This window comes from Varanus komodoensis, unplaced genomic scaffold (assembly GCF_004798865.1).
Source record: "Varanus komodoensis strain SLA01 unplaced genomic scaffold, ASM479886v1 scaffold1, whole genome shotgun sequence".
In the NCBI taxonomy this organism is placed as follows: domain Eukaryota; kingdom Metazoa; phylum Chordata; class Lepidosauria; order Squamata; family Varanidae; genus Varanus; species Varanus komodoensis.
The window spans coordinates 115,071,887-115,096,909 of NW_025335268.1; the positions used below are offsets into that span (position 1 = coordinate 115,071,887).

Sequence of the window (25,023 nt, forward strand, 5' to 3'; positions counted from 1 at the left end):
AGATTGAATTCATTCCAAGTCCTAATTTTTTCTTTAACAAATTTAATGTTTTTGTAATTTCTCTATATTAATTGATTTATATTTTTGTTATCAACATGCCTAGATATTTAAAATTGGAAAAAATAAATATACGTTTGAACTCCTTTTATTTATACTGTACATAACAATTCAGATTTTTGATAGTTAATTTTTAAACCTGTATAATAACTATAGTCTTTTAATATTTGCTTCAATGAATCTATACTTTTTAATGGGTCCTCCAAGAACAGAAGCATATCATCTGCATAGAGTTTGATTTTATGCTCTCTATTTTTAAGTCATAACCCTTTAATATTTTCACATACTTGAATTTGTGCAGCTAATGGCTCAGTTGTTATTGTGAATATTAATAGGGGCAAGGGATCCCCTTGTCTTGTTCCTCTGTGTATTTCAAAATTTTCAGATTCTAATCCATTAATAAGTACTGATGCCAATGTCCCTTCATACAAATTTCGTAACACTTTAACAAATTTTTCACCCATAATAATTTCTTCCATTTAATCTAGCATGTGTAGCACCGCTCCACCCAATGAAAGGCCTTACATGCGTCTAAGTATGCATTGCTAGAGTAATTAGAGTAAGTAAAATATTGCTAATTTCCTTCTATTTTTATTTGCTGTATTTATAACATTCAATATTCTATGAATTGTATCCTGCATCTGGCTGGCTGGCATAAACCCATACTGATCTGAACGTATATAATCAAACTAAAACTACTGATGAAAAAATGTGTTGGTCTTGATTTTGCACTGTTCTGTATGAAGAGGGATTCAGGGGGTCCTTTTCTGGTTTTAAAATGGTTATTCTAGCTGTCTTAGAAACATAGAAACAGAGCAAGTCAGAAGGGGAATGGAAGATATTACAGAATAGAGTCACTGGAACAAGGTTTAAAATTGACACATGAATGAAGCCTTATAGATGAAGATCAATGGAAGAAGGAAATTGAGAAGATGGACCAGAATAGAAGACAAGATCAAGAATTTATTTCAAGAGAAAGAAATGAAGCAGTTGTTGGAGTTTCTCCAATCTCAACTTCTGACAATGGAGAAGTGGATCTTGCAGCAATTCAAAAATTTCTCCAGGATGAAAAGCAAAAAGAAGAACGCCAAGGGGCAGTGGGTTTTTTCCTCCAATTTGGATCATTAAATGAGTTGAAAAAGAGGTACACTCTAGTTAATAGGAGGTAGAAAATAATTTACACTCTACATTTGGGGTAATTATTAGGTAAGGTTTACTATATAAGATTAAAGGATAAGTATTAATGTATAAGAAAGATAGGAGAATTTATAAACAGGGTAGAATATTAACTTTGAATAAGCTAAATATGATAGATGAATTTTGAATATGTGAAGTATAAATGGAAAAGATAGTATTGCGAATTCAAAGTTAAAGAATGAAAAATATTTAAATGGATGGGTCAAGATAATGGGGTATAGAGGCAAGAAGTAGTAGATGTAGTAGTAGTAGTTATTCACAGTTGAGCAAGCTAGTGGTTTCTCCCCCTGTCCTACTTTTCTGTGAAGGTGGAGAGAATGCTCAGAACAATGGTATTCTAGCAGGGGAGGGGGGAGGTAGGTTTTTCTGTAAGGGTGGGGGTTCTGGGGTGGGGTTAAGATAAAATTTTCTTTATTTGTTTTTAGGGTTGTTTAAATATATTTGTGGGGGTGCACAAAGGACCAACAAGGATATATGTTTTAAATTGAAATGGTTAAAATTCTAGGTGATGGATTTACAGCAGATTTGTATAAAATTTGGGAAGAAGAGGACATCTATTAAAATTGTTTATTTGGAGGTAAGTGGTTTTCCAGGGGAACTGCTGGCCTTAGGGTACAATTGGGTTGTAGCAGCATTGAGGGGAACCACCACCCACTGGCTGTAGGATCCAGGAATTAGTATACCTGAAGAGTTGCAGGTGGGGAATGAAAGCTGTATGTTATTATATGGGTCACAGACTGAAACCTCAGTACAAAATGCAGCTGCTGGGTTACTGAGACTGACTATAGAAAGCACATCTCACCAGTCTTTAAACAGCTACACTGGTTGCTGCTCCCTTTTCAAAACAAATAATCAACTATGAAATTCTAAATGGTTTGGAACTTGGCTAGTTTACCAAAGGTATTCTAATGCTACCATTTAATATGGCATATTTCATCATTACATTTTTAAAATCCAACTACTAGGACACCAGTGAAAATGTCAGAGCTGGTACAAAACAGTAGTGGGCCCTTTATTTAGGGTCAGGGACATTTTGCTGCCTGAGGCAAAGGACAAGATGGTGATCTTTCCATTCTAGGTAGAGAAACTAATGGAAATCTGCTTCAATACTAGCATCAGAACAGAGTCTCTGCCATGTCTAAGGGAGGCAGGCTAGTTTAGTGGATGCAGGACAGGCTGTGAGGGTCTCCCCCTCCTCTAAGATAGTAGAAGGCCTAAGAGGTGGCCATTGCTGGCTTCTATAATCTGCCACCTAGTATATTTGCCTAATTCCACCAAATGATAAAGCCAGTTCTGCCTAAGGCATCCCATAAGTCATACAGCCACATATAACAAACTCATGGCCAGGTGCACATGATCAGAGAAGGAAAAGAAGCCATCTCTTCTTTTACCCAGCAACTGCATGTCACATGATTTAGGTTCAAAACCACCCAGAAAGCATGTTCCAGTACTACATGTGTTCATCACAGGACAAATGGGACTGTGTAAAGGTACCTATACAATACCTTTATATTATTTACAAAGCTATATTTTGATGCACAGCCTTGGGCCATAACTTTCTGGATTTTTTTTAAAAATTAATACATATTCTTCTGTTTTTACAACCTGAAACTGTTCATTTAAAATATTTTCTGAAAACATAAAGAATTCTCTGTAATGTAAAAAAGAAAAAACACAAAGCATAAAGTTATTCTGAGAAGTTGTATAACTAAAGAAAAGGAAGCAATAGGCATTCTCTTGCACTGCATTCCTCTATCTAGGTTTCCATGACAAGAAGCTCTAGCCTTCTGTGTTTACTAATGCATCCTGCTTGATCAATACTTTATGGTAATTGTCTCTATGTAAAAATCCTAATCCAGTTTATAAGAACATGCAGTTGCAAAGCACAGTTTTTTAAAAACTCTGTTTCTGAGCCTTTATAAATGACATCATTATTTATACTTCATAATTATTTGAAATTGACAAATAATTTCTAGGTGTATATATTATTACTCCTTAACTCAAGCTTTGAACTTCTACTGAAGGAATGGAGAACTTAGAACCCTCCAAATGTTGGGCTGCAAGTCCTAGTAGCCCTCACCACTGGCTCTTTTGGCTGGGACTTAAGGGATCAGGTTTCCTGTAAATTTGCCTTCTTGTGTAAACCTACTAAAAATTGTCTTCAGAAGCCCTTGTCTGCATGCCTCAAACAGCTAACTGAAGAAAAGTCACTCCTCTTAGTGATGGCACCTCAGCTGTGGCATATTTTCCTGCCTAATACTGTAATAGAATATTCAACCTGAAGTAACCATATAAGCTATTCCACCATTAATTTTTGTAATTGTTTCCTACACACATGAAAAGTACCATCAGGCAATAAAAAGAGAACAGTTTCAGAGCTCATTGGTACAATCCATTATTCCACTGAGCTCCTCCACTAAAATCAGACACACCACATGGGTGTAATTTAGTGGAAAAGTTCTTAGGGGATCAAGTAATTCTATACTGCAAGTGCCTTTTGAATCTACATTTTGCTGTATCTATTTGACCTTTAACATTTAATACTTTAACCTCAGAATGTTCAGAATTTCTTCTAAAATAGCATTAGCATACTGACTTTAAAGAATTAATTTAAATCCTTCAAGCAACAGACTTCTACAAAATTAAAAGAAAATTAACTATGGCTCCTTTATTTTGAATGTTATAATAAAGCAAACTAAACTTAATTAAGTAAGCTACAGAATTTGATTACACATGGATCATGAAAGCTCTGTTGCTTTAGCAGAGTTTAAAGGTAGCTAGTTCTGCTACAGCAAATGATATGGTTCATGATGCATGCAATAAATATTAAATCAAAGCAGGACTAAAATACTTTTTAAAAGGAAGAAAAAGAGTAGCAGAAAAATAGCAATATCTGTTTTGTCCCATTAAAAAACCAATCCATATAAAATGGAGTTAATTTCTCAGTTAGAAACATCCAGCTTCTGTATTCTGAGGGACTACTTTTTTTGCCACACAGTAGTCCAGATGCTGGAACCATCTGATCCTCTCCATGGATGATCAGGATCTGTAATAAAATTGACATCAGCAAGCAGCAAGGACTTTCCATGTATGAAGTGTGTGCTTTGAATGGCATACAACTATCCATTGTGATTTGAAGAAAATATGTCTTTTACAAGATTCCCTTCTACAAGATTTACCATGCTTTAAACAAAGCATATATCCACACAATCCTCCCTCCCTGTTCCACTTCCTTCCTTTTTGCACAGGCTGTTTCAGTGGTTCCTTAAATCATCTTTCTGTATGACATTGAAACCAATAAGCTGTGGTTTAAGAAGTTCTTCCAAATCAGAATATGAAACCAAGATCTGTCCCTGTTTCTTACATTGATTTGGAGGAGGTTGTTAAGCTACACAATCTAGGTCGGGACATCATGGGAAGCTATGGTTTAAGAAACGACTGCATTTCCCTGAAAATAAGACCTAACCAGAAAATAAGCCCTAGCATGATTTTTCAGGATGCTAGAAATATAAGCCCTACCCCAAAATTAAACCTCAGTCAAGATCATCAGCCAGATGGATGCATTTAGTACATTAATATTTAACATACATAATAATATAAATTATAATTAAGTATTTGTAAATACCCAAGAGGGCGCCTTTGGATGAAAGGTAAACACCTATGTAAACAGATGAACTTGAGACTTATTGCTGAATGACCAGAGTACAGACACAATGGACGAATAACATGTGCATTTGATAATGAACAGACTTGTTTCATAATTCAATACATCACGTGTTGTAATGGACGTATTTAATCCACTCATGTGTTACCACTCCTGTCTCCTAAGTCTTCAGTTAACACTTGATTTAATGGTAGATTTAAAGGGAATAATATTTTGACCCCCCCCCCCGATGAGTGCAAAAAGAGAGAGCTATTCTGTCGAATACAAGAAAGGAATCATGGAGGACTCTCGGACAAGAATCTTACAGCTTTTGTAAGAAAAAAATAAGGCATCACCTGAAAATAAGCCCTAATGCATCTTTTGGAGCAAAAGTTAATGTAAGACCCAGTGTTATTTTGGGGGAAACATGGTAGGGATAGTTTGACCAAAGCTAGTTACATGTGAGGAGGAAGGAAGAGGAGGGTTCAAAAGCCCTCCTGGTCAAGTAAAAGGAGTTTACTGGCCAGCAACATGATATCTGAACTGGGCTATTGTCTCAGGTATTCCACCAGTTCTCCAGGCTTTGGAATACTACTATACATTTTTGCACTAGTAGCTTTCCAGCCTTTTATTTAAATATACTCTGGTAGTAGCTCCAAGATTCTTTCTGTCCCTTCACACATCTTGTTGAAGAGGGTGAAAATGCATGCGTATGTTAAGAAGTTAAATAAAAGGGGCAGGGGATATTAAATTTCTTTTTTTTCTGTAAGTCTTTACTTTCTTCTAAGAAAAAGTTCCTAAAGAAATTCTAAAGGAAAGAAACTGTTACATATAACAGATCATTCAACATCTAAGCTGCTCTACCATTGATTCACATTGTAAATATTTCCTAACTTACAGGAAAAACATCATTCAGTCAACAAAAATGGAACACAAAATGTTATAAACCAATGCAGTCATCCTATTAATTGCATCCTCAATAATCAGAAGCCCCAAATTTCATCAAGTGATGATCAACCAATGTAGGATAGGAAGAGAGTAGAAGTGATATTTTATTTCACCTCATGAGGATGGGAAAAACTTTGGAAATGCTCTAGCAAGCTTTGTTCGGAAGACTTTAAACTGAGCTGAGGGGGGGTCAGGCCCCCCAGAAACTTGTCCACACTGGACAAGTGAGGGGAGAGGATCAGGACTCTGGGACCAGGGTGTTAGAGGTAGTGCATGAGCTGACAGGACTCCTACGAGGAGGGGGCCTGTATCAGGGAAGATGGGAGGAAGGAGGAGGCTAGGGATTCTAAAGAAAGAAAGCTGTGGGAAGGAGTTAAGGTGCATGTACAGCAATGCTAGGAGCATGGGGAAGAAGCAGGAAGAGCTTAAAGCTCTCCTGGGAATAGGAGGGTATGGTGACCAGTGACAAGCGGGGTCCCCCAGGACACTGTCCTGGGGCCAATCCTGTTTAATCTTTTCATCAACGCCCTGGAATAAGGGGTGAACAGTCTGCTATCAAATTCGCAGACAATACTTAAACTGGGGCAGTGGCCACCAATGAGGAGCAGGTACTCCAGATCCAAAAGGATCTGGACTGACTATGGAAGTGGGCAGAAGGCAACAGGATGGCATTCAATGTGGGTAAGTGCAAGGTCTTGCACTTGGGGCATAGGAATGGGTGTCATAAGTAAAGGTTAGGGGACAAGTAGCTGGAAAGCAGCACTTGTGAAAGGGATCTCGGGGTGCTGGTTGACTGCAGGCTAAACATGAGTCAGCAGTGTGATGCGGTGGTCAAGAGGGCAAACACCACCCTTGGTTGCATAGCCAGAAGTGTGGCTTCTAGATCGAGAGAGGTATTGTTGCCACTCTATACGACTCTGGTACACCCGCAACTGGAGTATTGTGCTCAATTTTGGGCCCCTCATTACTGGAAGTATAGCCAGGTTAGAGTCAGTGCAGCTTAGGGCCACAAGGTTGGTGGCCGGTTTGCAGGGAAAGCCATATGAGGCAAGACTGAGGGAACTGGGTCTCTTCAGCCTGGAGAAAAGGAGACTCAGAGGGGATCTGTTGGCGACATACAGGTATGTGAGGGGATGTCACACGGAGATGGGTAGAGACCTGTTCTCCCCTGCAGAGGAGGGCAGGACGTGCTCCAGCAGAGCAAAGCTCAGGGAACCAAGGTTTAATTTGGATGCCAGGAAGTACTTCCTGACAGTTAGGATGCTGAGGGTATGGAATGGGCTTCCATGGGAGGTGGTTGAGACCCCATTGGTGATATGGATAGACATGCATATGGTAGGCATGTCATGAGCGGAGCTGGCTAGAGCTGGGAGTCAGATTAGATGACTCAGGAGACCCCTTCTGCCTTGTGCTGTTTCTATGTTTCTACTCAGATGTCAGAAATATTAAGAGTCTGCCTGTGCCTATAGTGCCAAATCTTTCTCTCTTCTACTTACAAAATCCTGTCCTGGGGGGCGGGGGGGAGGGGAGGCACACCCAACAACAAACTAAGGCTTCAAATTGTCAATGGCTTTTCAAGTGCAAACTAAAATTTCCAAACCCTCTGAAACAGATATGAAAGACCAAGGAAAGAAGCAGCTTGCATCTGTGTAAGTTAAAATTATATAATTTCTCTGTAGTGTCTAGCCAAAGGGCCCTTGCTCAGAGAATAGAGCAGCTCTAGCTGTGTTTCATAAATAGTTTGAATGACGTCGTTAGTGTCATGGTTACAACATTGCTGCAGAAAGCATTGATCATGCTTCTTGCCACTGATATAACAGGTCATTCTAAGCGGCGTAGCTGTTTGCAAATCCCTTTTTATTGTAAAATAAGAAACATTTCTCCCTTGCAGGAACAAAGAATTTGATCTCTAGATAGATAGATAGATAGATAGATAGATAGATAGATAGATAGATAGAAGCACATTCTAGTGTTGGTCTTGTATTACTGTTCAACATAAGAAACAAATGAGTACTGAGCTTGAACCAATATATCCACAAATATACAATTAGAAATTTATGAACATCATCAAAATTCCTTTTTCTACATTTTTTTTTTTAGGTAATTTACATTGCCAGAAAAAATGTTGCAGCCACAATTAGTGATTTGGAAAAGCAAACAACTGCAAACACTTGCAGCAAGTGAAGATACTTTTAAGAGACCATCTCCTGTATATAAATACAGAATTATTACATAGCTTCTTTTCATAAGTTACTGTAATCAAAAGGTCTTTAAGGGGGAACATCTTTCTGAAACTGATTTCATATTGGTTCTGCAGGAGTGTACCTTGTAAAAAATAAATTTAATAAATCATCTCCTATGTCAATACATAATTATCAAATACTGGCAATTCAATGTATTTTGTAAACAAGAAAAACTACAAACAACAAAAGAATAAGTTTATGAGCTAGTCATGCTAAGCCACAGTGGGTTGCCGCCATGGGTGAATGTAGGGGGGCTTAGTGTCGTGCTTCCATCCGAGGGTTCTCCTGCAACCCTTCAAGTCCTCCATAGTTTATAGCAGGGTTGTCGTGACAGTCAAGCCTCTGTGTGTGTGTTGCTAAAAGAGAGCTGCCCAGGAGGAATTGTTATTTAAAAAAACCAAAAAAACCCTTCCAGCCACATCTTGTGATCTTGCTAATGATAGCTCCTCTTTCTTACAACTTGAAATGATACTAGTCAATTTACTCCTCCACTTCATCACCTTCCTAGACAGCAACACCTGCACACATTTAACTTTTTTCACCTTCAAAAGATCTGCACATAGTTACCATTAATTTTTTATTCACTTTGGGGAACTTCATGCATATTTGATGTTATTTTTTCACCTTCAGGCTGAAAAAATTCAGGACATCAGGAAAAGCTTCCTCACTGACACAGCAATACAACAGTGGAACCACCTGCCTAGAACAGTGGAACCATGGGCTCTCCCACTGTAGAGACATTCAAAAAGAAACTGGACAGCCATCTGAGTGGGATGGTGTAACATGGTGTCCTGCAACAGGAGGGGGTTGGACTTGATGGCCTTCATGGCCCCTTCCAACTCTTCTATGATTTTATGATTCTGATTTGCCAGTAGTCCATCTTCCAGGAACCTTTGCTTGTGGCCCCAGAATCCAAATCTCTCTTTATTGCCCCACCATCGTAGCCAGTCAGTCATTTGAAGGATTTTTCTTTCCATAACAGTTCCTCTTCCACATAGTGGTAGGATCAAGGAGAAGAATACCTGGCCCCCCAGTGTTTTTTATTTTCCTTTGAAGTCTGATGTTATTTCAGCAAAACTTCTCATGGCAGTGTTGTTAGTTCCCAGGTGGAAGAGAAGGAAGGGGTATCTGCCAGTGGGTTGTATGAGTTGTGTGAACTTGTGGCACCCAAGAGACAGCATACTTTGCAATTCTCTGGGTCATCATGACAGACATGTTTTCCATCTCGCAGCACTAGCACTCTTCTGCTTTTGGTGTTGCAAACTTTAGTATCTTTAGTATCCTTTTCCTTTCTTGATTGGCCTTTGTCACTTTTTCAGAGTTGCTCAGTGTGTCATGTAATTCTTTCACAGTGGGTTTCTCTCACGCTCCTTCCTCAAATAACTTAAAGCAGTTTGAGAGTTCTGCTTCCACTGGTGCTGCATGTTTTCTAGGTTTTCTGCATCTGTCACCCAGTTCCAGCGAGTTTCCTCATTTTCCTTTCCTCAGGGTTCTCTTCTGCTGCCTCAGCTTACTGATGCTCTTCTTGCTTCTGGACTACACTTACCTGTTGCAGCCACTCCGGTCTGCCTAAAAACTCTTCATTTTCTTTTATTATCTGGACGGTGAACATTCGCTGCTCCAGTGCTCTCACCTTTTCTTGTAGCAGAGCTACTAGCTTGCAAGTGTTGCATGTGAGGGCCATGTTGCTCTCAGGTGAGAAAACAAACATTGCACAGTAGTTGACGGTCATCACCACTGTGGAGTCTCCTTGGTCCATTGTTTGTGGAACCTTAGTGATTCTCTCGTGGGGGGGGGGGGGGAGGATGCAGGCTGTTGTTACAACTGGTGCTTTTGAACGTCTTCACTAAAGGTTAGTGACACAGTCCTACTAGTAAATGGGGGTGTGTTACAAGGAAGTGTGTGTGTGTGTGTGTGTGTGTGTGTATGCGTACATGCACAGGGCAGGGGGGATTAAGGTGAAATACAGAAGGGAAGCAAAGAGAGAAAAAAGGTTGGGAACCTCCCCCACTTAACTCCTGTTTGCTTGCCTTGTTTGCTCACTCTGGTCACTTGTTCCCTGGGAGCTTGGGTGCTAATATCCCAGAGGCCCTAGACCAGCTGGGGCAGCTTGCTCTGGTCTGCTCTGTTCTGCTAGGAGTCAGGAACCAGAATGAATCACCCCATCCACACAACTGCTTTTAGGTAATCAGGTCACTCCCCTTCAGTTAATCAGCAATCAGCTAATGTGGAATTTCTGCTCTACTGAGTCAGGAACCAGAATCAAATGCAAATACCTGCTTAAATGGGCAGCTGAGTCAACTAATTTCATTAGTAATAGGAGCAGGCTCACAGGAAGAAATGGAGGAAGTGGAACAAGAGCATACAAAAAGAAGGAGACAGGATGACAAGGCACCCACCTGCCCCTTTTTGCTCTGTGCTTTCACTGTGGAGACATTCTGGACATGCAGTATATGATTACTAGGCAATGGTTCTACTCCTCCACAATGAGGAAAGACAGGAAATATACAGAGGGCATAACTGGTCCACAATTACAACTGCTTTCTTAAAGGATTCTTTGGACCTCTGAAAAAGTTTCAGTCTTTATATTTCCATTAAAAATTGAGAGAGAAAGTGAAACTGACTGTAATGCACAGGTCAGGAACTTGCAGAGAGCTGCAGGCAAAAAGCATCCATTTTATTCTGTTCAGCATCAATAATTCAATATTAAAACAACTAACTTTGCATCAAAATCTGTTCTCCACTAAAGTGCTCCATCTCTAAATGTTAATCTCAATACACAGAATTGAGTTGTAAAAGATATCAGTGAAATCTGTTAACAAGTTTTCAACTTAACAAAACTACCAAAACAAAGGGAAAGCAGAAATGTCTATAGATTAATTACCTTTTGTATTGCACATGATTGTATAACAAACAGGTTTCAGGATTAATGGAAGTTACTATTATTACCAGTTCGGTAGTATTACAGTTTATGTTGAAAGCATAAAAGGAATATTTGAGCAGCTGAGCTCTTTGAAAGAAAGCAATATTTCCAAGAATTTTAATTAAGTCGATTATATGATTCTGCTTGTGGTACTTGAAGTCCATGTTGCAATGAACACTGCATCTGCTAATGTGTATATATTCCTCTTGTCAGCAGCCAAGAATGAGCAAGAAAACAGCATCCCAAAGGAGTATCCTTAATACTGCACAACCTGTTAGTGTGTAATGAGGAGAGCATCCAGATTTCATTACAAGCATACAGGAAGACCCTCTAATACAGGGGTCCTCAAACTTTTTAAACAGAGGGCTGAACTATAGTTTGAAAAAATATGAATGAATTCCTATGCACACTGCACATTAAAAATAATTAAAATTAAATTATAAAAAATAATTAAAATTAAAAAACAATTAAAAATTAAAAAATGTTTGCTCCACTCACTTGGGCTGCACCAGAAGCCCAAGATGAGGTGGGAAAGAGCATGTTCATATTCAAGGGACATAGCCACAATGTCCACAATCATGCTGAGGGGTGGGGGGGAGAGAGATGGACACAGTCACACTCTTGCAAGGAAGGCGGGCTTGATCGCAGCCATCTCTCCCCTCCCAAGCATGATCGTGACCATCTCCCCACCCCCTCAGCACAATCGTGCAGAGAAAATGTGTGCAATCACGGCCGCGCTCGGGCAGGGAAGGCAGGCATGATTGTGCCACCTCCCCCCCCCCCCCCCCCCCCCGAGCACGATCGCAGCCATCTCTCCTCCCGAGCACAACCACGATAGCACCCACCTTCCCTGCACAAGCACAACCGCAATCGTGGCCATCTCCCCACTGAGTACGCCTGCACTGGCTCAGAGCTTTTGGACTTGCTCAGAGACCATTTCCTCTGAGCAAGTCCAAAAGCTCTGAGGCAGGCCGTAGTTTGAGGACCCATTCACTAATAAGCCAAAAAAAGCAATAGGCTCATTATCAACTGACTGATGTCCATTTAAGCCAAGAAAGCCAGACTTCATACAAAATGGTTCTATAGGTCCAAAGTTGGAAATACCTGTATTATTCCATCCTGCACCAATACTGCATTTTATTTTTTTATACTGGATTCAGAGTGCAATGAATCTAGTTGTCCACCACCCATGGACTCTGAGATTACAAGCATGCTAAGCTGGCCAAACAAAGTGCAGAAACAAGGATCACCTTCACATATCTTGGATTTTGGCTAGCTACATTGGTTGCCTCAAAGATGAAGGAAAGAAGGTTGGAGCGCCACCAGCATACCTCATAACTTGGTGGTGCTTGTCTCCTCCACTGCACACACCTCACAATTTCTAAAGAACACAGAACACAGCCTGCACAGTTCTTTATCTGTGCACGGAAACCCTGCTATGAGAACTAGTTCAAAGCTGAGTCTCAGAAAAAAATATAGGGCTATCTAGACATTGTCTACTTTCTGCTTTCCATTATTAATGCATGTGTATCCATCTCATTTGCAATTACTTAGTTTCTGAAGTTATGTTCTGAATCATTGTAAGTGCACTGGATGAAGTAATAAATAAAATAATATCTATTATGCAGGTGGAAACAGATAAGTTATTTGCAATAATTAGCTCTTAGACCTAAGACTATTATTATCTAGCCCCACCACCCCTCACCCCGCCAATCTGCTGCCATCGGGCCAGGGACACTGCCACCTCTGTCTGCGCCACCGGCAAGGCCTCTGCAGGCCCCACCGTCACTTCCTTCGCCTCCCTGCACAGGTGGAGGGTGATTGTGGGGGAGTGGCCACAGTGGAGCCCTTTTCTTGCCAGCCGCAGCCAAAGGGTGATGCCCAAAGGGAATAGAGTTGTTTGGGGCTGTTCAGGCCGTGAGATTCTGTCTGGGGTGTTTTGGGGTTTTTTTGTTTTGTTTTGTTTTTTGGTATTTTGAATTATATCTGCAACTATGTTTTATTGTTTAAGGTTTTACCTTAAAATGGGAGCGTGTGGGTACCACCATTGGGGTGGAAATGGGCAGGGAAAGATATGGCATTTGGGGTTTAACACATCATCACAGAAGAAGGAGAGACTGTTTGTTATTGGTCTCCTCTTCTGGTTATTCCCCCAACCAGATGGTTCATGGCCGTTATAACCACCCCTCGGGCCTGACAGTGCTGCTATTGAATGTCAGGTCAGTCCATAATAAAACATCCCTCATCCATGACTTAATTGTAGATGAAGGGGCCGACCTGGTGAGTATTACAGAGGCATGGGCGGGAGAAGGGGGGATGTCTCCCTTACCCAACTATGCCCACTCAGGAATCTGGTGCAGCACCAGCCATGCCCAGATGGAAGGTGGGGTCGTCCTGGTTTATCAAGACTCAATCTCCCTTCTGGGGCTCCCTGTCCTCTCAAGGCTGGGTCTAGAGTGTTTGTACCTGGCATTTGAGGCATGTCTTATACACCCTGCTCCTCTTACCAATGACTTTCTGTGCATATCATTCAGGATATTGCAGATGGAGCTAGCAACACCTTTGCACAGCAGCCTTCTGCACCCACAAATTCTAAATCATAAAGAAAGGGGACTTTCTTATTTACTAATAGTTCTTGGAGTATGGGTCCTTATGAAGAGAAAATGGTAACATCCATGTACAAGGAGGAGGTATTGGTAGACTTGGGGCAATTACATAACGGCAAAGTATTTTTAGGGACAGAGATCCTAAGGAGAGGAACAGTAGCCATGAAATATTGGCTGATCATTGGTATGGATAGGTAAACTGAGGGGAGTGGAAATAGAAGTGGAGTATCCTGATAAAGTGCTCCCTGAGTGGAACTAAGAACAGGAACGCTGCATGTTGCAATGTCTTGTTTCAGGTCCTACTTTTTGCTGAGTGTATATTCTGTAAAATGCTCAAGGAGCAGATATAGCTTCGTTAAAAAAGTTTGGAATACTATGTACAGCTGCTCACTTTGAAGTTCACCTTTTCAGATGGTTCACTGGGCCAAGCTGCTACAGCCAGCCAAAGGATACTTGTTCTCAGAAAGTTTTTTATCTAGGCATTCATTTTCCACATGTGTGGTTCATAGAAAAAATATGTAATATACATGGTGAAATTGTCACACAAAACATAGATTTTCACAGGTTTGAGGAATACAACACTGGAGTTGAATTTTCCTTGTATTCTTCAGTCATATTTGGTTAGCTTCATTTCAAGTATCTTATTACACACACACACATGCAAGGTCTATGGCTTCTTTCAAATAACAGATGCTAACTGATACACTGGGGTCCTTTTGCTACCAAATGAAGATCTTATTTTTCCAGGCTTCTTAGTTCTGCAATTTTAAACATTATCTTTATGTGTCTAGATCTTTGGACTGCTGCTGAAATCTTGTACTCCCCCTAAAGGACAGGGTGCGCAGCTTGGGAGTGCTCCTTGACCCTGATCTGTCCCTGAAGCATAAGGTACTGGCAGTGGCGAGGAGCACTTTCCTTCAGCTTTGGCTGATACATCAGCTGCATCCTTACCTGGATGAGCAGTGCCTGGCAACGGTGACCCATGCACTGGTAACCTCCTACTTGGACTATTGCAAATTGAAACTTGGTTCCCTGAGCTTTGCTCCATTAGAATGTGTCCTGCCCTCCTCCTCAGGGGAAAACAGGTCCCAACATACATCCGTATGACATCCCCTCATGTACCTATATGTCGCCAACAGATCCCCTCAGAGTCTCATCTTCTCCAGGCTGAAAAGACCCAGTTCCCTCAGTCTTGCCTTATATGGCTTCCCCTGCAATAAATTCTTATGGCCCTACCCTGCACCAATTCCAACCTGGCTATATCCTTCCTTTAATGTGGAGTCCAGAACTGCACAATACTCCAGTTGCAGGCACATCAGACTCATATAGAGTGGCAGTAATACCTCGATCTAGAAGCCATGCTTCTGGCTATACTTCAAAGGGTGGCATTCACCCTCTTTACTGCTGCATCACTCTGCTGACTCATGTTTAGCCTGCAGTTGAGCAGTACCCAAGATTTCTTTCACAAGTGCTGCTCTCCAGACACTTGTCCCCTAACCTGTATTTATGACACCCATTCCTATGCCCCTAGTGTAAGACCTTGCACTTATATGCACTGAATGCCATCCTGTTGTCCCCTGCCTACTTCCATAGCCTGTCCAGATCCTTCTGGATCTTGAGTTCCTGCTCCTCCGTTGTGGCTACCCCCCTCATTTTAGTATCGTCTGCAAAGTTGAGGAGAAGGCTGGTCACCCGCTCTTCCAGGTCACTGAACATAGAAACATAGAAACACAGAAAACAGAGCGAGTCAGAAGGGGCCTCCCGGGCCATCTAGTCTGACAAACGGCACCAGCCGGCTCCGCTCACGACATGCCCACCATGTGGATGTCCAGCCTATCCTTGAACACCCGCACCGATGGGGCCTCAACCACCTCCCGGGGAAGCCCATTCCACACCCTCGGGGTCCTGACTGTCAGGAAGTGCTTCCTGGCATCCAAATGGAACCTTGGCTCCTTGAACTTTGCTCCGTTGGAGGGCGTCCTGCCTTCCTCTGCAGGGGAGAACAGGTCTCTACCCATCTCCATGTGACATCCCCTCACATACCTGTACGTTGCCAACATATCTCCTCTGAGTCTCCTCTTCTCCAGGCTGAAGAGACCCAGTTCCCTCAGTCTCACCTCATACGGCATCCCGTGGAAACCGGCCACCAACCTTGTGGCCCTACGCTGCACTGACTCCAACCTGACTATATCCTTTCTGTAACGAGGGGCCCAAAACTGAACACAATACTCCAGTTGCGGGCGCACCAGAGTCGTATAGAGTGGCAACAATACCTCTCTCGATCTAGAAGTCACACTTCTGGCTATGCAACCAAGGGTGGCGTTCACCCTCTTGACCACCGCATCACACTGCTGACTCATGTTTAGCCTGCAGTCAACCAGCACCCCGAGGTCCCTTTCACAAGTGCTACACTCCAGCCACTTATCACCTAACCTGTACTTATGACAGCTATTCCTATGCCCCAAGTGCAAGACCTTGCACTTATCCACATTGAACGCCATCCTGTTGTCTCCTGCCCACTTCCATAGTCTGTCCAGATCCTTTTGGATCTGGACTACCTGCTCCTCAGTTGTGGGCACTGCTCCAGTTTTAGTGTCGTCTGCGAATTTGATCAGCAGACTGTTCACCCCTTCTCCCATGTCATTAATGAAAAGATTAAACAGGATCGGCCCCAGGACAGAGTTCTGGGGGACCCCACTTGTCACTGGCCGCCATCCCAATGATTCCCCGGTAATGGTTACCTTCTGCTTTCGGTCAGTCATCCATGCCCTAATCCACCAGACAGTGCTTTGGTGTATCCCAAAACTCCTCAGTTTCTCCACCAGGATATCATGGGGCACTTTTTCAAAGGCCTTGCTGAAATCCAAGTATACCACATCCACTGCATCCCCTCCATCTAGCCATCGCAAAACCTTGTCATAGAATTTCACAAGGTTTGTCTGGCAGGACCTGTTTTTGCAGAAGCCGTGTTGTGTGGCTGTCAGCCTCCCTTCCCTATCTAGCATCACTAGATCTCTCTCTATTATGAGCCTTTCCACTGTTTTTCCTACAATGGACGTAAGGCTAACCGGTCTATATTTCCCCATGTCCTTTCTACTACCCTTTTTGAAAATTGGGACCACTGATGCCACCCTCCAATCCTCTGAAACTTCACCCGTTCTCCACGAAGTCTCAAAAATGGAGGCCAGTGGGCGTGAGAGAACCCCTGCCAACTCTCTAAGTACTCTCGGGTGTAACCCGTCAGAGCCTGGCGCCTTTGTAATGTCCAATGCCCTGAGAAGCCCCTCGACTTCAAGGGGGGGTGACTCTAATATGTGCCCCTAAGTCCCCAGCCTCATCTAATCTCCTATGCGGATATCCCCCATCCTGCTTTGGGGAGAACATAGAGGCAAAATAGTCATTTAGCATCTGTGCCTGTTCCCTCATATCAGTCACTGGATCTCCTTCCTCCTTATTTAGTGGTCCCACCACTTGTCTCCCCTTCCTCTTCCTATTTACATGCTGAAAGAAGCCCTTTTTGTTGCTCTTGATATTCTTGGCAAGTCTCAGCTCCTAATCAGCCTTAGCCTTGCGAAGAATCCTTCTGCAACGGGCCTCCTCCTGCCGGTATACCCTTTTGTCTATTTCCCCCAGTACCCATTTCCTACGGAGGTTCCTCTTTCGTCTAATCCCTTTAACCACCGCTTTTCGCATCCATGGTGGCACTCTCCTCCGCCTCCCCACCTTACTGACTAGAGGTATCGTCAAGGCTTGCACCTCCAAAACCTCCCTTTTGAGTGCTATCCACCCCTCCTCAATTTGCTTGCCTTCCAGTAACCTATCCCAGGAGACTTTCCCCAGTCTGGCCTTCAGTTGGCCAGAGTTGGCCATCTTGAAGTCCCAGCTTCTAGCGCTCGACCTGCTGCACGTCCCCAGTCCCCTGATCTCAAAGCAAAGGATGGAGTGATCACTCGCATCCAGAGCTCCCCTACTCTATACTTCATCTATCAGCTCCTCCCTATTGGTCAAGACCAAGTCAAAGATGTTTCCCCCCCCCCTCGTCGCCACTCGGACCTTCTGTGTGAAAAACTCTCCCTCTATAGCTTCTAGGAAGCAACGTGACCTGGCTGTCACCGCCGACTGAGTCTCCCAACTAATATCCGGGAGACTGAAATCTCCCATAATTACTGTGCCTCTCCCCTGAGATATCATTAGAATATGGTCTGTCAGGACATCATCCAGGGTCTCAAGTTGACCTGGAGGGCGATAACATACCCCCACTGTCAGGTCTCTTTCCCTGTCAAAACCCCTAAGTTTCACCCAGACTGCCTCTACCGAATCCCCATCTGTGCTGCATTCTATCTCACTGCATCCTATCCCTTCCCTGATGTATAAAGCCACGTCCCCACCTCTCTTTCCCTTCCTGTCCTTTCTAAAAAGATGATACCCTTCTATGTTCACATTCCAGACTTGTCTTTCATCCCACCAAGTTTCTGTGATTCCCACCAGATCATACCCTCCTATTCCCAGGAGAGCTTCAAGCTCTTCCTCCTTATTACCCATGCTCCTAGCATTGGTGTGCATGCACCTCAACTCCTTCCCACCGCTTCCTTTCCTTGGAGTTCCCAGCCTCCTCCTTCCTCCCATCCTCCCTGATACCTGGTCCTTCTCTGTAGGAGTCCTGTCAGTCCCTGCAGTATCTCTAAAACCCTGCTCGCAGAGCCCTGATCCTCCCCCCACACTTGTCCAGTGCAGGCACGTTACTGGGGGGCCTGAACCCGCCCCCCCCCGGCTCAGTTTAAAATCTTCCGGATGAAGCTCGCTAGAGCATCTCCAAAGGACCTTTTCCCCATCCGCATGAGGTGTAACCCGTCCCTTGCCAGAAGTCCATTGGCAAGAAAACGAGTGCCATGGTTGAGGAACCCGAAGCGTTCCTTCTGGCACCACACCCTAAGCCAGTCGTTCACCTCAGAGGCCCTCCTGTCCCTTCCTGGCCCAAATCCCCGGACAGGTAAGATTGACGAGAAGGCCACTTGGGCCTTCAGCTCCCTGAGTTTCTTCCCCAAGGCCTCAAAGTCCCTGGTGGTCCCAACCACACCCTGCCTGGCCACATCGTTTGTGCCCACATGGCTCACCAGGAGCGGCTGGTGACCCCCTGAGTGAACAAGATCCTCCTCTCTGTCCATCACATGCCGGATGCGTGCGCCCGGCAGGCAGCAAACCTCCCTTGTCTCCAGGTTGGGGCGGCACACTGCCGCCTCAGTGCCCCTCAGCAGGGAGTCCCCAACAACAATCACCCGCCGCCGTACCTTTCCGGTGCTGGTGGGCGGCTGTGCCCTGGCCCTCACCTCTCCTGCAGCGGCCCCCTTGCCGCCTGATGTCTCAGGCTGGGGGTCTTGCTGGTCCCCCAAGGCCTCGTCAGCCCCAGCCTCCCCAAGTGGAGAGAACCTGTTTCCCAGCTCCAGATTGGTGCCAAGAGGAGGAGGAGGCCATGCTGGCCTCCTCCTCCTGTGAGTGACATGCCTCCATGTCTCCGCAGCTGCTCCTCCCGTGGCCTCTCCCTCAACCCTCTGTCCAGAGGGGGGCTGCTTGGGGGGGGGGGGCTGGAGAGCTCTTTCAGCCCTCAGGCACCTCACCTCCTCTTCTAGCAGGGTCACCATCTTGCACCGAGGGCAAGTGTATCCCTGCCTCTCCTGGGGGAGAAGGGCGAACATGTCGCAGCTCTCGCAGCGGACAACAACACCCGTGACTCCCGCCAAGGCCATCTCCTGGTCTGCCATCGGTATCCCTTCTGAGACCTTACCTTGGTCCCCTGCCTTGTTTCTCCTGCAGTTCCTCTCACTCGCCCACTCGCACACACACAAGGATAAAATAAACTTAAATTTAAATTGGAAGAAAAACAAAGCACAGCAAAGCACAGCACAAACAAACAAAACAAACAAACAATCAAACCTCTTTGTCTCAGGGAAGGGAGTCTCCGGACAGCCCGGGCTGCAGCTAAGGAGCGACGCGCTTTCTCTCTGCTGCTCCTGCCCTCTCCTCCCCTGCCCAGCTCCTACCTTGCCTTCGCCAGTCCCCTGGCCACTCAGCGCTCTCTCCCAGCCTCTGCCTCTGCTGCTCTGCTGCTCTGCCAAGAGGCCAGAGCCAAAAGAGCTTGCAGTGGCAGAGCACGGCCTTATCAGTCCCTCAGGCCGGTGGCCCTGCCTGTCTGCTTCCTCCTGGCTCCCCTAGCCTCTCTGGCCCCACCCCCTTCCTCTCTGCTGCTCCTGGCCCTCTGCTCCCCTGCCCAGCTCCTACCTTGCCTTCACCAGTCCCCTGGCCACTCAGCGCTCTCTCCCAGCCTCTGCCTCTGCTGCTCTGCTGCTCTGCCAAGAGGCCAGAGGACTGAACAGGATCAGTCTCAGGGACAGATCAGTCCCTGGGGGACACCACTCAACACTGGCTGCCATCCCAATGATTCCCTGCTAATAGCTTCCCTCTGCCTTTTGTCCGTCAGCCATGCTCTTATCCATCAGACAGTGTATCTGTCTATGCCCAATCTTCTCAATTTCTCAACTAGGATATCATGGGGCACTTTGTCAAAGGCCTTGCTGAAATCCAGGTAAACCACATCCACCGTGCCCCCACCCCCATCTAGCCAACTCAAAACCTTGTCATACAATTCTACAAGGTTCATTTGGCAGAGCCTTTTTTTTTTTTTTTTTGTGGAAGTCGTATTGTGCGGCTGCCAACCTCCCTTCCCTATCTAGGGTTACTAGATCTATCCCTATTATGAGCCTTTCCATTGTTTTGCCCAGAATGAAGCTAAGACTAACTGGCCAGCAATTTCCCATGCCCCCTCTACTACCCTTTATGAAATCTGATTGGCCTTGGTGGGCAAACAGAAGTATATTCAATCCAGCATGACTTGGTTTGATCCAATATGGCTTTATGGTTTTATGACTACAGGATGTCCCTGCATTACAAAAGAATTCCTTTCCTGAGGAGACAGAAAATTGTCTTTAAGTAGAATTTGTATGTAAGTCAGATCACATATAGTTGGCCCTCCACATTTGCAGGGGTTGGGAGTGCAGGACAACTGTGAAAGCGGAAAAACCCCTGCCACGTAAACTTAATAGCACCTGCTCTTTGCAGCAAGGAAATTTCAGAATGGTTGTGGCAGAAAGGCATGTTTTAGAGGCCTCCCTTTCACTTCCTCTGTATGGAGAGGCTTTGAAGGCCTTCCATCCCTCCCTTTCACTTCCTCTCTCTCTCTATGGTGATGACAATTTTAAGCAGAATTTTTTTAAATTGATAGGCTTTATGGCAGTTCGGTCATAAGTACAGGTTGTTCATAACTAAGACATTCATAACGCAGGGAATGCCTGTAATTTATTGAATGAAAAATTCAAGACAATAAATAAGACATAAGACAAAATATTTTACTGAACAAAGTTCTGAAATACTTCAACCATCAATTACAATGGAAATTAATGACTACAGAGTGTTGGTAACCTGATGCACGTAGACCATTACTCTTCAGGACAAAAAAAGTAAGTTAGTTTGAATTAAATTCTTGGATTAAATTGGACTGGATTAAATTCTTCAGTGAAGTCAGTACTGGGATAGGGATTATTAACAGGTCTGTGCAAATATGTGATTTACACACCTGCATTCCCTGATAAGTACAAGCATCTGAAAAGTAAAGCCAAAAAAGATGCATCGAGAATCTACTGATACTCTTAATATCAATAACTGTTACATTGTAGCAGAGCTGATACATAGGTTCCTTTTAAAAAACAAACCTAAACCCTTATACCTAATAGTATCAAGGGTCTTCCTATAAAGGCAATCAACAACCCAATGAATTGCTTAGAGACAGATTATTTCATCCTACCTTCTTCCTAACACTTGTATTAGGCAAACTCTGAGAACTCACATATTACACTTTTCAGTATGCCTTAGAATAAGTAAGGTGGGCACTTTGTCAGGCTGAAAGTAAATCTTGGTTTTTCATAGGTTAGGAACTGCAACTCTACAGTTTGTTTATTACATGAAAATATATGATAAATAGAAAAATGATAAGCAGTCAATAGAAGAAGCAAAGAATAATACTTATATGGATAATCCAGTAGAACTAAGAATTAACTTATTATATACAAATTTACTCATTCAAAATGGACCTGAAATGAACCATGTAGCTCATGTAGGGAATTGGGTAGAGCAGTACACCCTGCTCTCAGTCTGCCATCCATAGTGCACCCATTTCTGCTGCTGCTTTCACTGCACCCATCTTCTCAGCTGCCCATCTCCTTACCAGCCAGTCCACTGTGAATCACCACCCAGTTGCTTTTGCCACTGTGGGAAAGCAATCAATGGCACTCTTATGGGCTCTTCAGAGTGCCTACCCCTTGGCTTGCTGTGTAAGCAAGGGGGCCCTAGAAAATGCCTGTGCTGTGGCCTCTTTTTCATGATGACAGTGAATCCTTTAAAAAGGGTATTTTAAAAAGCAAAAACAGTGTGGGCACTTGCTGGGCCATCTCACTGAGAGTATCATACTCTGAAGAACTCCTTTTTCAGAATGCAGTAGTCCCCTGAAAAACCTGGTATTGCCATGCTGCTAACGTTAACAAGGCAAGGTGGTGGCAATGGCAGGGTTTGGGGGGTTGGGGGTTGGGTCTGCTTCAGGAGGAAAATGTCCTGTGTCCTTCTGAGCTATGCTGTGACTGTCCCATTACTTCCCACATCTGGAAAGCATCCAGGTTCTTGCCCCAGTTAGTCTACATATATAAGCTGGTCTGCCTGAGCCATGTAAAAGGGTTGCAGCAGGGGGCAGGTCCTTAAAATTAAGGCTACACACAATAGCAGGAAAAAAAAATGACATGACCTTGTGGCACTTGCATTAAAACATTAGTTGTTGGGTCTGGGTGTCAGTGCTTATTAATTTAATGATGATAATCTCCCTCACTGAAAAATTCCCTAGCTGGCATTTCATAGCCAATCCCAGTGAAACCTATAACAGTACTGGCAGTAAATAATTTATCAATATCACTGGGCATACTATAAAAATATGTGGCCATGGCTGAACGAACTAGTTTATTTTCCTGTAATTTATTTAATATATTTCTATACTGCTAGCCACCAAGTATTAAAACAAATAGAATAGCAATTATATAACATAACACAAGCAAAGAAACCCAAACAGCACAGCAAAACAGAACAAAACAGGAAAGAGCAGTAATAAATTCAAAAGTCCAAATGAAACAACAAAGCTTCCATTTCTTTGCGAAAAGCCAGCAGGAAGAATGATGTATAAGAGTCCCTAAGGAGAGATTTTCACGGCCTCAGGCCTGCTACAAGACTACCTTGTTCCTTGTGGGGGCTAAATTCACTTCCCTATTAGATAGAAACTAAAGCAAAGTCAGGTAAAATCTTAGAACATTTAGGACACTAAAAGTTTAAAAACTAGCACTCTGAAATGGGTCATCAAACAGTGTAGCCAGTGCAAATGCTTCAAAATACGTATCATAGAATCTTGAAGAGATCTTGACCTTCCTCTTTGTGACAGCCTTGGAGGTATTTATACAGGGATTCATGTCCCCCCTCAGTCTTCTTTTCTCAAGGCTGAACATGCCCAGTTCTCTCAGTGTCTCCTCATAGGGCAGTGTTTCCAAACCCTGGGTCATTTTTGTTGCCTTCCTCTGGACCCTGTCTAATTTACCTGCATCTTTCTTAAACCTTGGTGCCTAGAACTGGACACAGTATTCCAGATGAGGTCTGACTAGTGTGGAGTATAGGGGGACTACTACTTCTCGTGATTTGGGAGTAATACTTCTATTAATGCATCCCAAAATAGCATTTGCCCTTTTTACAGCTGCATTGCTTTGTTGTCTCATATTTAACCTGTTGTCCACAATTAGTCTGAGATCTCTTTCTTTTTCCGCTTTGTTGAGCCACGTATTCCCCATCTTGTATCAATGCATTTGGTTTCTTTTTCCTGGGTGGAGGACTTGGCACTTGCCCTTACTGAATATCATTCTGTTGCTCTCAGCCCAGTGTTCAAGTTTATCAAGATGGCCCTGGATCTTCCACTTTGGCTAAGTCCACCACTGGAAAACAGAGAGTTGACCATTATCATTAATACTCTGGCAATTTTTAGATTAGGCTCTGGTATAGTTCCTATGTACATCACTGAATATAATTCTGCCTCTGAAGAAGGTTGAGAAACTTGCGCTGTTGCTATTGTTCCACCAGTTTTAATTGGCATTCTGATGAGCAAATTAGCAAAAACTGGACAAGATAGAAATACTATTAGGTAGATCCAAAATTAACTGCTAAATCAAACACAAAGAGTGCTAATCAGTGGTACCTTCTCAAATTGGATGGAGGTAACTAGCGGGGTTCCACAGGGTTCAGTCCTGGGCCCAGTGCTCTTCAACATCTTCATTAATGATTTAGATGAGGAAGTACAAGGAAAGATAATCAAATTTGCAGACGATAGAAAACTGGGTGGAATAGCAAACACCCTAGAGGATGAAATGAAGATCCAGGGCCATCTTGATAAACTTGAACACTGGGCCGAGAGCAACAGAATGATATTCAGTAAGGGCAAGTGCCAAGTCCTCCACCCAGGAAAAAGAAACCAAATGCATTGATACAAGATGGGGAATACGTGGCTCAACAAAGCGGAAAAAGAAAGAGATCTCAGACTAATTGTGGACAACAGGTTAAATGTGAGACAACAAAGCAATGCAGCTGTAAAAAGGGCAAATGCTATTTTGGGATGCATTAATAGAAGTATTACTCCCAAATCACGAGAAGTAGTAGTCCCCCTATACTCTACACTAGTCAGACCTCATCTGGAATACTGTGTCCAGTTCTAGGCACCAAGGTTTAAGAAAGATTCAGAAAAATAAGAGAGTCCAGAGGAGGGCAACAAAAATGATCCAAGGTTTGGAAATACAGCCCTATGAGGAGAGATGGAGAGAACTGGGCATGTTCAGCCTCGAGAAGAGAAGACTGAGGGGGGACATGATATCCCTGTATAAGCACCTCCAAGGCTGTCACAAAGAGAAAGGTCAAGATCTGTTCTTGCTGATGACACAGTGTAGGACACAGAATAATAATCAGTTCAGGCTGTGACAACCCACATTTAGGCTAGATTTATCTGGAAAAGCTTCCTCACTGACACAGCAATACAGCAGTGGAACCAGCTGCCTAGAGAGATGGTGGGCTCTCCCACAGTAGAGACATTCAAATAGAAACTGGACAGCCACCTGAGTAGGATGGTATAAACTGGTGTCCTGCAACAGCAGGAGGTTGGACCCAATGGCCTTCAGGTCTCTTCCAACTCTACTGTTCTATGATTCTATATGGTGCCATCTCAAAATGTGAAAATTGTAAGTACATCTATGACACATGCCCTGACTACATATCCAGATGAGAAAA

At 43.6% G+C, this 25,023-nt stretch overlaps 1 protein-coding gene and 1 long non-coding RNA gene across 3 annotated transcripts in view; one reads left to right on the forward strand and one right to left on the reverse strand.

The window, feature by feature from the left end:
* Window positions 1-25,023, reverse strand: part of PDE4B (phosphodiesterase 4B) — a 227,243-nt gene that overhangs the window by 167,472 nt on the left and 34,748 nt on the right. The window lies entirely within an intron of this gene.
* Window positions 9,738-24,691, forward strand: LOC123028898. Its single transcript, XR_006415789.1, has 3 exons — window positions 9,738-9,805; window positions 11,057-11,061; window positions 24,682-24,691. It is a non-coding gene; the product is annotated as an uncharacterized LOC123028898 (long non-coding RNA).